Below are 14,149 nucleotides of genomic sequence, written 5' to 3' on the forward strand. Positions count from 1 at the left end.
CTGGGGGTTTTGTCTCTTGTGTAAAGAGAGAAATAAAAAGAGGTTAAAACAAGCCCAAAACTCAGGGTAACGTGGTCATTTTCATGATAAAGTCAGAGGATGTGAGACAAGAGTATCACGTTCCAGCAGAGCAGCCTGAGCACTGCTGCATTCTCTTGGCTTTTTCCTTCCTGCAGAGGGCTGTATCTACCAGGCAATCTGCAGCAAGGCCAGCACAGCCCAATTATTCATTCCAGCTCTTTTTGCCCAAGCCTCAGGAATGCTGAATTAATTTCAGGAGGCAGGGAGCGTATCTCAGAGCTGAAGCATGCGCTCACCCTGGAGAAGGAGCGTGAAGGTTTTCTTCTGCTCATGCCTGCAAATGTCTCCTGCACTGAATCTCTTTGTTGCTGATGTGATGCAGAGTGAGTTTGCTGCCCATTGCTCTGGAGCACACGTGCTTGCCCACACACAGTCACTCCTGCTTTGGGTTCAGTGCAGAGGCAGGCTCATGTCCAGAGGTGGAAGGGAAGGCAGAATATGGCCCCTTAGCTTGGCAACATCTCCCATATATGTGAGAGAAGTACAAATATGCATTTGGTTGGTGGGAGACGCCCCAGAGCCCAGGACTGGAGTGAGAAATGTCTGTTCTAGTGCTTCTCAGGCTTATACCCTGTGTGACAAAAGCCATCAAAATTTAGTCTGGAGTCTCTATTCTACTCATAGTTACCTGGTGTTTGGTGTGGGAATCCAGGCTAAGCCCTCCCTACAGTTTACCTGGATCATTCCTATTACATCAGGGTCTATCCAAGCTCTTCCCCATTCCTCCTCATCCCCAGCCCTTCTAATTCTCTTCAGTCTGCATATGTCCTTTCTCTTCCCTGCTTCCCCTAGATACCCACACCACAGAGAAAAATTACTCCCAGGGGTTACAGGGTGGGAAGTACAACTTGAGAGAGGCAAAACAATGCACAGACACAGGCAATTGTGTACCTTCCATCTGTCAAGCTAATCACAAGAGTCAGGAAGGGTTGGACCATGTTTTGTTTCTCCTAGAAACTGAGGCAGGGAGACAGGCAGTGAATTTGGGTTTCCATTGCCTTTCCTTGACTCCAGTGGAGAAAATGCATTTCTAAACTTGCTATGTGATGCCCTGGTCTCCTCAGTGCCATGAACACAATGGCATGTGGTGTTGCCCAACAGAAATGCAACTTGTGCTCTCTCTGAGTGTGGTCTGACCTCATCTCTGCTGAGTAACCATGTGTCTGGTGTTGGCCTGGGTGTCAGGGGACAGGTTTCTAAAACTGAGCCCCCACTCATGTCTGTGTGCTTTGACAGACTCTCTTGGAGCCCTTTGACATTTATTGGAGACTTGTGCAACTCAAATGGCATCACCAGGGCACGTGCTGCTGACCACCCTCACACATTCTGTGTGCTGAGGGCAGCTGCAGCAGCTCACACAGGCACACACACACAGGCACACACACCCAGAGCCCCTCAGGTGCTCAGTCTGACAGATTGCTCTCTGCATGGTGGAGGTATTTCTCTTCCCCATAGCCAGCATGTGTGGCTCACACAGACATACATGCAGAAGACTGACACTTATTCCCTGCCTGCCTAAGGATTCCTGCACACACACAGCCATTCTTTTTCATAATAAATGTCCATCTATTTTCATAAAAGGGCTAGGAGGAGAATAGTGCAGATGTGTGGAATAGACCACATTGCTGCATCTTGCCTCTTTCCCACTCCTTCCCGTCCTCCTATCCCCTGTTTATCAGCTCCTTTTTGGAAGGTTAATACATTTTTAAAGGCATTCTAGAAATTGTTTGCACTGATGGAGATGGAGCAGCTGTGAGGAGAGCCATCAGCCTCCTGCAGTAGAGCTTAGGTAGAGAAAACCTCTGTGAGGTGGAGGGGTAGGACAGCGTACAATTGGAGGCACATGGGACTGAATTATGGAGTGAGAGTGATCAAAGGACATCAGCTGAACCTGTCCTTTACCAGGGGCTGAGGGCTCTTGGTGATGGGGGCTCAGGAGCAAATGGAGGCAAGACTGCATCCAAGTTGGTCAGGATGGTGTTCAGTCGCAAGGTGAGAGCACCCATTAGAGACACTATTCCTGTCAGGCCTGAAACTGCTCAGCTGTGCATCACACAGCCTTCAGCACAACAGGAAAATCAAGGAGCTGTTTTCAGTCAGCTAAACAGGGTTATATGCACCAGGACTGCCAGCCTTGTGCCTCCCTCTGTGTGAGCACTCGTGCCTCACCCCTGCACAGCAGAGCAGGGATTGACACCAAGAGCGGACAGCAGTTCTGTCAGCTCATACCATAAATCCATAGGATTGGAAAGGCTATTGCAATGGCCTCAGAGGGATGGCAGCCAGTCTTTTGTATGGAAAGAAGCACAGCCCCATTGTATTGGAGCTGGTTGGAATGGTGCAGTCAGATTTGTGACCCCAACAGGAGCATCTCCTCCTATCTCCCACCACTTATGTTTGGTGGTTAGAAAGCAACTCAATACCTGACGGTGAGGGACCCACTGAGGCAGGGGTACTGAGGTACTTCTTCCTTCTTAATTTTTTTGTTTTGAGTGTGCATTTCACACAGAAAGGCCAGAACACAAAGGTAGAGAGCAGGATGGCTCTTAAAGGCACCGTGGCCTCTCTGCTGCACCTCATTGTGGATCAGTTCTGCCTCCAGCCTGGCACAGGGCCCATTTGGGGGGCTGGGGGAAGCCCAGGCAGACAGGGGTTGAGACCTGGCCAGGATTTCTTGGAGTGTCACTGCTGTCACATCTGCAGTGTCTCTGCTCTAAGTGCCTGTGACAGGGGCATGCAGCAGTCTCATCTTGCCGTGCCATTTCCAATCCTGCTGCCTCTCTGCAATGAAGATGAATGTTGCCTGTCCCAGGTTATCACCTTCCCATGTGTGTGAGCCTGTGTACAGACAGCAGCTTGCTGCTCGAGGCTGGTGGGCCAAGTTCAAGGAGGCTGTGCATGGTGGGGCAGAGGGGTGCAAGGAATGCACAAGGGAGGGTGCAGGAGTCTGGGTCTCTGTGGGTCATCACTGAGGAAGGGCTGGCACTGACAGGAACAGGGCTTCCACCTCAGCTCCAGAGCAGGGGCAGCACAAACCTCAGGAGGATGCAAGGTACAAACACCCTCTGAGCAGCCTGCACCCTCTGCCACAGATGCTGTGCCACCCCACGGGGGACACCTCATGTCTGACAGCTGTCCATGGGGACAGTCGTGTCACTAGAGGTGCCAGCCCAACACCTCAGGGAGACAGTGGGGATGGTGCAAGGTGGCCAGCACATATGGGCCCTCAAAGGCACAGGCTGTGCAGGGACAGGCCCATATGTCCTGCCAGCACAGCATGCTTTGCTCCTGTACCTTGCTGAAGGGACCTGGCAAAACTGTCTGGATGGGAAGAACAGGGATAACAGAGGAGCAGCGAAGGGCAATCCCTGTGGGCTTGGACAGCAAGCAGTGTGTGGGGAGAGGGGGCCAGGACAGCTGCAGAGATGTCTCTGGGCTCCTGCCCCTGGGGGCTGCACTAGCAGGAGCACAGCCCTTCACATGGGGCAGAACCAGGGAAGCCCTGCTGTGGCTGTGTTAAGGGACATGGCAAGGTGACACATTTAACCTCCATCTGAGCCACCAGATTAACCTTAAGGGGCCTACAGAAGAGACATTTTCTCCTGCCTCTTTAACCAGGGTGGGTGACAGTGAGGTTCCTGGAGTTGGCTGAAGAGGTGGTGATTTGTGCAATTAACATCTAATCAGTTCTATGAATATTTATTGCTAGTCAGCAAGCTTCTGAGTGACAGTGAAGCCCCATCTGATTGGGATCACATTCACAGGTAAGTCAGAGCCTCCTTTGGGGGTCACAGACCTCCCAGCACGGCAAAAGCTCACAATGGTATCACCATCCAGCAGCACATGCGAGGCACATGTGCATTGTGAACATGGAAAACTGTATTCAACCCTTTTTTGGAGAGATGGAAAAACTGAGGTTTTAAAATTGATTTGTTTTCAAGGGAGAGACACCTTGAAATAGTCTGAATATATTAACAAACAACACATGGCTGAGTTTGAGCCTGGGTGTTTGCTTTTGGTTTTGTTGGAATTGGTTGTTTGCTTTTTTGTTTGCTGGGAGGTTTTTTTTTGTGTGCGTGCTCTCTCATTTCTCATTTATCTTCTATTGCAACATGGGAGAGAAAATAAACCCCTGCAATTGTGTGAAAACTCACATAACAGTCAGGAATTCCTCAGAGCTTGTAATTGACCCTTCCTCCAAAATGGCATAAAGTGTGCAGAGAGCTAATATTTTGCTTCCTCAAAAAATACTACTTTGGGGTCTTTCTGTCATCATCAGAAATTTTGAAATCTCAACTTTGTCCAAATTTATGCTGCTTTCCAGAATCCTCCATTCTCTTCCTTTATCTTCTCTCTGCTCTAATCCTTTCAGCTCACTTCTGCATCTGGCTTCTCTTTCCCAAGGTACCTTCCACCTTCTGGGCTTTGCTCATCCCTCTCCATAAACTTGCCTTAACAAATCCCTGTTTTTCCCGATGCTGCCTCGCTGCCCTCCTGATCCCTGGGCAGACTGAGCCTGCCTTGGCAGAGCTCTGGGAAAACCCCCTATTATCCAGGGGACTGTGAACTGTTAAACCTCAGCCAAACTCTTCTGCTCCTGCTGCTCACCTGCAGCTTTTGGGTTTGCGCTGGAGGTGCTGCCAGAACCCTGTTATTACCTAAATGAAAAAGGCACTCAGCCCTCCCTGAAAAGGAAGACACACAGATAACAGTGATTTGCCTGTTGCCTGCCGCCTTCTGACTGAGAAAAACACCCCAAATTCCAGTCCTCAGTGGAGGGAGAGGGACAGAGACAGTTCTGCACATTTTCACTTTCTGCATGGAAAGGATCCTGTGAATTTTTGTGCCTGGGTGGGAGAAGATCCTCGGAATTTTCATCAGAGATATCCCCTTCTTCTCGTGTTATTGCGCTTGGCCTTGAGTGAATACAGGTAGGATGGGAAAAAAAGCCCCAAAAGTGGGAGCCAATAATAGACCCAGAATAAACTGCATGGTAACAGGGCAGGAAAGAGAAGGGAGGGGAAAAAAGGGAGGGTTGGCAAGTCTGAAGTCATTGTCATAGAGCAGGGACTCTCTTGTGTAAAACTCTGTTTTCCTTGCTGCATGCTTCCACTTTCCTCAGCAGTTGCACCTGGAGCTGTGATTTCAATATCCAGGAGCTAATGGCCTGCTTGGTCCCCTCTCCAGAAGGCATTCAGCAGGAGAAAGTGTACTTTGCACAGAGAAAAGCTAGAGAGACTTCAAGGGAGGCAGTAGAAAGGGACAGAAGGGAGCAGGCAGCTCAGAGCCACGTGCTGTGGGGGAGAAGTGCACATCTGCCAGGTTTCTGGGAATGCCAGCTGACCCTAGAGCCCAGGCATGCACAGCTGCACCCCTCACAGCTCGGTGCCCCTGCTCTGGTGCCTCTGCTCTGATGCAGTTAGGATTCAGGTCATGGTAGGCAACACACTGGGGGTGTGGACCACCAGCAGTCACCCAGCCATAGCCAGTCTTGAGTGCTTTCCCTGTCCTGGGACCCATGTTAATTAATATCTTCATTAATGTCAGAGAGAGTGGCATTGAGCACAGCCCCAGCAGGTGTGGGTGACACTGAGCTGAGTGGTGCATTTGACACACCATGGGAAGGAATGGCATCCAGAGGGCTCTTCACAGGTGGCAGATTTAAACAGAAAGAGGGGAGGTTTAGACTGGATGTGAGGAAGAAACTTCTTGTGATGGGGGTGGTGAGAGACTGGAGCAGGCTGCCCAGAGAAGCTGGGGATGCCCGTTGTTTGAGGCCAGGCTGGGGGGGGGCTTTCAACAACGTGGTCTAATGGAAGATGTCTCTGCCCACAGTACAGGGGATGGATTAGATGATTTTTAAAGGTCTCTTTCACACCAAAACATTCTATGAACACACGCACATATGCACATATTCTTTTTCCACTACAGTACTTTGTTATATCCATTTGCCATTTGGCCATCATCTTTCCCAAGTTAGATCAAAGTATCATCAATTTCCACAAACATAAGACTGAACTGTTTAAAAAATCCCAAGATTTTATTTCAATGTTGCCTAGTCATATTTTGGGAGCATTTGTTTGTCTGGAGAAGAGAAAGAATCTGGCTTCCCTCATTCCTTTTCATATTTGGTCTGAGAATTGAAATTATTTTTTCATTACCTTGACTCCAGGTGCTGGGGCTTTAAGGAAATTATTAGTTTTTAGGATGCTTAGGACAAAATGGTGAGAATCTGTATAATTTCCATGCACTGCTTTCATCAGCCAGCTCTACTCCTGCTGTTAGGTGTGCCCTTACATCTCCCCAAGTGTTTGCCCTCCTGTGTTCCCCTGCACCAAATATCCCTGTACCATGTGCAGCTCTGCTTAGTCCTTTGCAATCACACACAGAAATACCTTTGTGTTTTGGTCTGGTTTGTATTTTTTTTCAAGGAAAGGTCAATGTTTATCTTGCCCCATGATGACATTTGTCTCAAACCCTTCAGAGCCAGGCTTGTTGGCCTGAGCAGCGAGAACTGCAGGTGAATCCACGGGGCACTGGGAACCTCTGCACATCCAGGGGGCTGTTGCTGTGAGGGAAAAAGGAGAAGAGGAAAGCCTCTGTCCTCTAGGCAGGCTTGGGAGCTGTTGTGTATTTCCCCTCCTCAGGACAGACAGGCTGCTCCTGTGAGACAGGAATTGCTGAGAGATTGCAAACTTGTTGCTGTGAATTCCAGAGATGCCTGGCAGGGGCAGCTGGCACGATGAAGGCTCAGTGTATTAAACTCGCCATAGTAAAGCCATAATGGGATTTTGCATGCTGCTGTGACCAGAATACCCAAACCAGCTCAGCATGTCACCTTGTCAGGGATGCTCTCAATACCTTCTTGTTGCTCCAGCCCCTCTCCCTGCACCTGCAGTGCCTGTCCCAGCCGTGAGGCTTTAGAAGAATGTCTGTCTGTACAGGAGGAAGAGGGGACTTTATCTCTTGGCACCACACAAGTCTCATTGGCGTATTTGCTTCTTCATCTGCTCCTTTTAAGAGTGCACCAAGCATCATTTATAGGTGGGAATACATCATCAGCAAGGGAGAGAGGGCAGGATTGCTTCCTGGGAAGAGGAAAAAGAAAGTGAGTTTGTGGGAAGGTGGGTCAAAGGACACTTGAGAAGAGAGAGGTCAAGTGTCAGATGGGACACAAATGAAGGGCATGGAGGAAAACTAGAAAGAGGGATGCTCCAGGGAAAGAGCTGGGAATGGTTTGGGGGAGGGATGCCTTCAGAATAAGTAGGATGTGGAGAGGGATCTGGGAGGAAGGGTAGCCAGGAGATGGGGCTGTGGGAGGACAGGCACCGGCATTGTACAAGGATTTGCAGCCAGGAGAGCATGAGGAGGGTGGTGGGCATTTAGAGGGAATATATGCACCACTTCCCACAAGGTATATTTCCTTTGTAAAAATCCACTTTGTAATCTGGAATCTGGGATTTGCTCTGTTGGATCTGCCTCTCCTCTGCAAAGCACCTAAGAGAGTTCATCTTGTTAAATCTGCCCTGGAGGAGGTGAGGAGGTCAAATGCCTTCTGAAGGACAAACACTTAGCAAAGCTGTTTCCCTACTGTTGCAGAGACCTTAATCCCTTGCCTCCTTCCCCTGTTCAGGCTCTAATACCCAGAGGGAAGAAAATATGAGAAATACAGATGGATGCAAGAGTGAGCCCTCCATCCATCTTGCCTGGGACTCCAAGTCTGTGTGCTACAGTCCCAGGTGGATTGTGTTAGCTGCCCAGCTCTGCAGCTGCCCTGAAAGGGTGAGGGCAGGGAAAGCCTGGGGCTCCCTCCTAGGCCTGTGTCCTGACCCACTCACAGCCACCCAAGTCTCCTGGTGAGACCCAGACTTGGCACAGGGGAACACACAGGGCAAATGTCTGAGAACCGTCTGAATCAGGAGAAAAAAGCTAGTGTCAGGGTTTGCATGACAGAGGAGAAACCCAGATAGTGCACCTGTTCCTTCCTCTCTCTGTGTTTTTGCTCAGAAGACCTCAGGCATTGCTGTGGTCTCTGTCTCACAGAGCTGACTTCGGGGTGCAGCTCAGGTGCAGAAGAGCCTGACTGGAAGTGAAGAGATGTGAGTTAAATAAAGGAAGATTTGTCAGTGGCAATAATTTAGTAATTTGGAGGTTTCAGGGTGACTACCTCTGACACAGTGGATATTGTGTCAAGAAAGTTGTGAGACATTTCTATGCACATTGTTCTTTCCTAGCCCAGAGGAAGGCAGGAAGGGAGCTGAGGGCTTGCTCTTGAGCTGTGAGTAAGCTTGTGCAAACCCTGCATTACTTGGGTCACTGACAGCTCGTGTGCCCCAGGGGCAATGCTCCCTGCTGGCTGGGTAACAAGGTCTTCCATCTCCAGTGCTGGCAGTGTGGCAGGCAGCCACTTGAGGAAAACGTGGATCAAAGCAGAATTCAGCCAAGGAAAACCTGAGAGGGACATGGAGGCCAACTCCACGAGGTCAGGCTGGGTCTGCTAAGCAGCAGAAGGACAGAACTCCGTTTCTTCAGCACTATGGAGGGCGAGGCAGGAGTATGGATAAATGGGAATGAAACCTAATGTTCCTATCAGCAGGAAAGGGTCCGGGCATCATACTTACCCCTTCATTAGCCTTTCCTCCCAGCAGCCAAATCAGACATCAGTTGCCACCATTTCTGTGCCAAAAAAAGACCCACCACAGATACAAGGGAACAGCAGAGCAGATCAAGGGGAGTGTGTGGAAATAGCAAAGGCTACATTGCTCTGCCTCTTCCTGAAAGCTCTTTTCTTTCCCTTTTTCCTTGTGGTACCCCGTGTGCAGTGATTTCCCATCTGCTCAGTGAGGAAAGGCAGTAAATCCCTTCCTCACACCGCCTCCCCCCAGACAGTCTCCAAGGGCTGGGGGTGACAGTGTCTTTTTGCCTGAGTTCTGCCACAGAGCAGAGAGGCAAGTCATACCTGACTGAGGATGGTGCTGCCACCAGAACAGGCTGGAAATGCCCAGCAGGGCTCAGCCAGCATCCAGCCACTCCTGCCAAGGGACATGGCTCCATACACAAACTTCCTCCTTTCCTTGGAGGGATGGACATGTCTCCCTTTGTTCTTCTCAAGGGAAGGGCACCGCTGGGCACAGAGGAGGGGAGCAGGTCTGTGTGGGTGTTGGACAGTGGTTCCCCACCTAGAAACAGGCAGGCTGTTAGCAAAGAGCACAGGATTGTCATCATGAGGTGTGGAGTCACAGGAGTAAGGTCCCTCACAAGAGGAAAGGGCAACCTTGCGCTCAGTGCATACAGCCTGCTGGCCCTAATTTTTCCTCTGCTCTGGGCTCTGTGTGCCAGGATGAGATGCATCAGGAGAGGTACCATTTTGCTAAATCTTGAAGCTGACACTTCTAATATCCATTAGCGCTGCTACTCTGCCAGAGAGCATTAGTTAAGATACATGGACTGTTCCATCCCTGATCCCTAGCCTCAGCCCTACTATCCCTCCTTTTGTCTCCCCAGCCCAGCCTGACTGCTCTTCCCAGTACTGATAACATCAGTCACCTCAGGTCCAACCCCCTTGTTCAACAAATCTGTCAGTTCCATCTTTTACTCTGCTCATTTTCAAGGATTTTTGTATCTTGAGGAAAGCATCTCTCCGTGCAATGCACGTTGACCAATACCCAGACACATACTAGAAAAGGACAGAAGGCAAAACTTGCTTTCTTCTGCCTCCAAGAAACAGATAGGAAGCACTAAAAGGAGCAAAGGAAGAAGGAAGTTTGAAATACAAATGCTGGCATTCCCTCCTGGCTGCGTTGCAGGAGTCAGCAGAATCCTCTGCCAAGATTTGGTTTTGAGGCACTGTGAAAATGAGTTGTCAAAGCCACCCCTGCCATGCCTCCACTATCTTGGGCTACTGAGCACCCAAAAACAGGATCACAGAACTATAAAAATATAGAATGGATTGGGTTGGAAGGGAGCTTACAGACCACCTAATTCCAGCCCCTCTGCCATGGGCAGGGACATTTCCCACTAGGCCTGAGTGGATTGCTCAGAGTCCTTTCCAGCCTGGTCTTGAACACTGCTCGGGATGAGGCAGCCACAGCTTTCTCTGGGCAACCTGTTCCAGTGCCTCACCATGCTCACAGTAGAGGAATTCTTCCTAATATCTGATGAAGATATTTCAGTTTACCACCATTCCCCCTTGTCCTACCACTACTGCCCTTGAAAAAAGTCCCTCTAGAGCCCTCTTGTAGTCTCTGCTTTGGTGCTGGCAGGCTGCAATAAGGCATCCCTGGAGCCTTCTCTTCTCCAGGCTGAACAACAGTCCGTGAAAAAGGATGGATCGGGAGCCAAGAGTAACATAAGCATGGGTAGGGCAGTCACCTGGGAGTGGTGGCAGCAACCAGAACTATTAACAAACTCCAATAAACCACGAGGATGAAGCAGACCTCAGATCCATTCAGGAGCCACAAAACTACAGTGCCCCACCAGTGGGTGCCTTGGCCTGAGCTGAAATAGACCTCTGGGGCCTGGGCAGAGGGTGTGTGAGTGGAAGCCACAGCAGAGCAGTTGAGGCTCATTGGTGCACTTGGCGCCCTGACCCTGTCTAACACCGCTGAATGCCATGCCCTGGGTGTGTTGGTTACTGCAAGTGTCACTGGGGGTAGGTGGGCAGCAGTTACACCATTATATTTGAACCTGGGTTTGTGATGAAGAGATTTATACATGCCCAATGTATCTGTGCATACTTATATGAAGCTGTGTGACTACTGAATCCAAAGGAAAAAAATATTGCAGCTGACAGAGCTGCTCAACCTACTCCCCCAGTAATCTAGTCTGCTCTTAAAAGTATGAGTGAGTTATTTTTACCACTTTGATTGTCCCATTTTAAATAAATTCATGATGGGAGAATCTTTTTCAGAAAGACAAGCCTTAGCCTTTTAATTTTTTGGTCTCAACTGTTGTATTTGGCTGAGTTTGAATCAAAGCAGCTGTCCATCAGTGTACCTAGGCAAGTACTAGAATGGACAAACACGCTTGAGTGACCCCTGTTATAAAGATGCTGGGCAGATGGTTAAAGAGTTTGCAGCCATGCTAGGAAGTTGGAAAAGAAGACTGTGTTTTCTTGAATATGGGGAGATGTTTTTGTCTGAGACCTACTTTAATAGGATATACTAGGGAGTTCTCACAGTGGGAAATAGAGGAAATAAAAATTTCCTCCTTGCAGGCAGAGGACATTGTCACCTTGTCCCTGTGCAGATCAGAGGTAAAAGAAAGAAGCAAAAATGAAGAGAAGAAATGAATGTGTGTTAAGGTACCAAGCATGCACAGATGTCTGAAAGGATAATAGTCACAGAAGGAGAACTGATTGGAAGCTGCACACACCAAATGAGCATCTAGACAAAGTCTTTCAAAGGTGTTCTTATTTAGAAATAATTCCACAGCAAAGCACAGGTGTGAAAAATCAGTATCTCACACAGAAATTTCTTGGCAGAACAGAGAGTGCTTTGGCAGCTCCATCCCTGCCCCAATACCATGGCAGCTCTGGGCTGGACCCCAGCCTTGCTTTGTGGCTCAGGCTGGGACTGAGATCCCACCTCTGACCCACACCACAAATTTCCACCCAGCACAACTCTCTTAGCAGAGTACATTTAGTTTTGTCTCCCCTGCTTTAAATCTACTCCAACCACACCTCTAGTTTTTATCTTTATGCCTTCTCTAATGGCTTTTATCCTCTCTACAGGATGTAATGGATTTCTATAGACAAGTCTCTTAGCCATGGTCTTTGCTGCACTAAGTTCATCTTGAATCCAAAGACAGCTTTCTTAAAATACTTGAAATTGCAATTCAATGTCTTCATTCTACCCTGTCTACTGTTTTTAAAGGCAGAATCCAACTATTTGTCTTATGAGCATGAGATTGTATTTGCAATGCCTCCTATCAACATGGTGTTGAGGCACCAAACAGAAAAATCCCTGGGACTGCAAAAATTCTGGAACTGCTTCTTCTGCATATGGGTATACTCAAGTCCCCTGGGACAGACCAAAAATTTTCCTCCCCCAAGGTTCTTCACCCAGATGGTGATGGGGCACTGGAATAACTCCCCAGAGAAGAGGTCACAGCACCAAGCCTGACAGAGCTCAAGAAGCATTTGGACAATGCTCTCAGGTACACAGTGTGACTCTTGGGGTGTCCTGTGCAGGGCCAGGAGCTGGGCTTGATGTTCAGGATCAGCACACTCTGTGATTCTGTGAGTGCCTAATTCCTCTTTAGGCACTTGAATTCCCTTTGATTGGAAGGGAGTATAACTGTGAAAACTAAAGTAATTTGTCATTCCTTCACTCTGGTTTTTAAAGGCCAGAGTAGCCCAGAGACAGACAGACAGAATGAACGAATTAAGCAGCTCTGAATTAACCTCTAGTTTAGCAACATGTTCCTTTAGTCCTCGGGAAGGATTAGACAGGCAACGCCTCAGAGCTGACCTCCAAGCTCTGCCTACTGCTTCTCCAGACAGCCCAAGGTTGATTTGCCTTGGATTTGAAGCAACTGCTGTCAATAATATAAAACTCAAGAGGTGAATAACAGGCCCCCTCATGAGATCTCATTTTTTTCCCCAGCCATCCTCTCTGCTCCTGCAGCTTTAAACCCAATGAAGGAATGAGTAATTTTTTCCTAATGACTGAAAAAAGGCAGATAAGAGGTAGGTCTTCAAATTAAGAATCCAAGACTTGATTGCAGCTCTTATCATATTTTTCCATTTTTTCCCCTTTTTTCCAACAGAAAATAAATTGCTTCAATAAATTATGTATTTAATCTGCATAGAGGACCAGCAGACTGGGCTCTCCTTTTAATATTTCCTATTGTGAGATAATCAACCCGTTCCTCTCACTGCATGGAACAAACTAATAGATTTTGAACAATTCCTTTATTTGATGATTTCTACCATTATTAATACAAATTGTCTCTACTCACTTTCAATTAGGGCATTTTTATTTTCTAATAAATCCCAAACAGGTTCTCTCAAACACCACCTAAATATGGTGAGATTATTGCGCTTTCCATTTAAACAAAGAACCCATCACATTGCATGCCTCACCTCCCTCTGCTTCTCATGACTTTCCTTCTTCCAAACTCTTTTTCCATTTTCCCCTCCTGTCGCTGTCAGCAGCCCTCGCTTACTTTCTTCTCCTACTGCCTTCTTCCAAATCTAATTCTATGTCTGTGGGATGTGGTTTGCCCCACAGGCAGAGCAAAGGTCTTGGTGGATTTTTTGTTGGTGATGGGAGGTTGTGGGGTCTGTAGTTTTGGAGGGGGGAAATATCCTTTATAAAGGCCCTGAGTCACACAAAGAAGGCCACTGAAGCGTTTGTGAGAAGGTGCATCAGGACATAATCACACAGTAAAAATGTAAGAATGACCCAGCCTAAAAAAGCCAAAGATCTTGAATTTTGTCCTAAGGGACAAATGCTTAAAAACACATAAATACAAAATATTATCCTCAAAATGGAGTGTCACCTTTTCAGATACCAACTGTTGTACAAACAGCTCTCTTTCTGCTATCAGTTGCATTCTCTAAATGGTGCTGCTTAGAGCAGACATTCAGCTCACTCTTTAATGCAGCAACTTCTGGGGTGGAACCTGCTGCCCTGTGTGCTCCTGCAGTGCAGCAGCGTGTCTGAGTGACATGGGATGCCTGGAGAGGTGGGATTCAGTGTGGAGCATGTCTGCACTGCCAGCTTGCAGCAGTCTGAGGCCCATTCTGTATTCAGTGCTGTGGTAGCACAGTTTGGCTTTCAGGAGGGGCACCACGAAATCCAGCCCAGCAGCTGGACACGACTGGGTGAGGAGCACCATGCACACCCAGGACTGTAGCAGCTCTGCCCCAGCACGGCAGCTGGATGCTCTGAGGGAGCCACCAGCCTCAGCAGGTCACCAAAGGCATCCCAGTTGCCTTTCCCAGGAGAAAGGAACACAAACAGGCCATGGGTTTCTTCCTACAACTCGTTCTTTTTTACTGCTGCTGCCCGTCCTCGGGAGAGGTAGGAGAGTGCAAGTTGTCAGCTGCTATGGCAACCCGGTC

This window comes from Ammospiza caudacuta, chromosome 5 (assembly GCF_027887145.1).
Source record: "Ammospiza caudacuta isolate bAmmCau1 chromosome 5, bAmmCau1.pri, whole genome shotgun sequence".
NCBI classification, from domain to species: Eukaryota; Metazoa; Chordata; class Aves; order Passeriformes; family Passerellidae; genus Ammospiza; species Ammospiza caudacuta.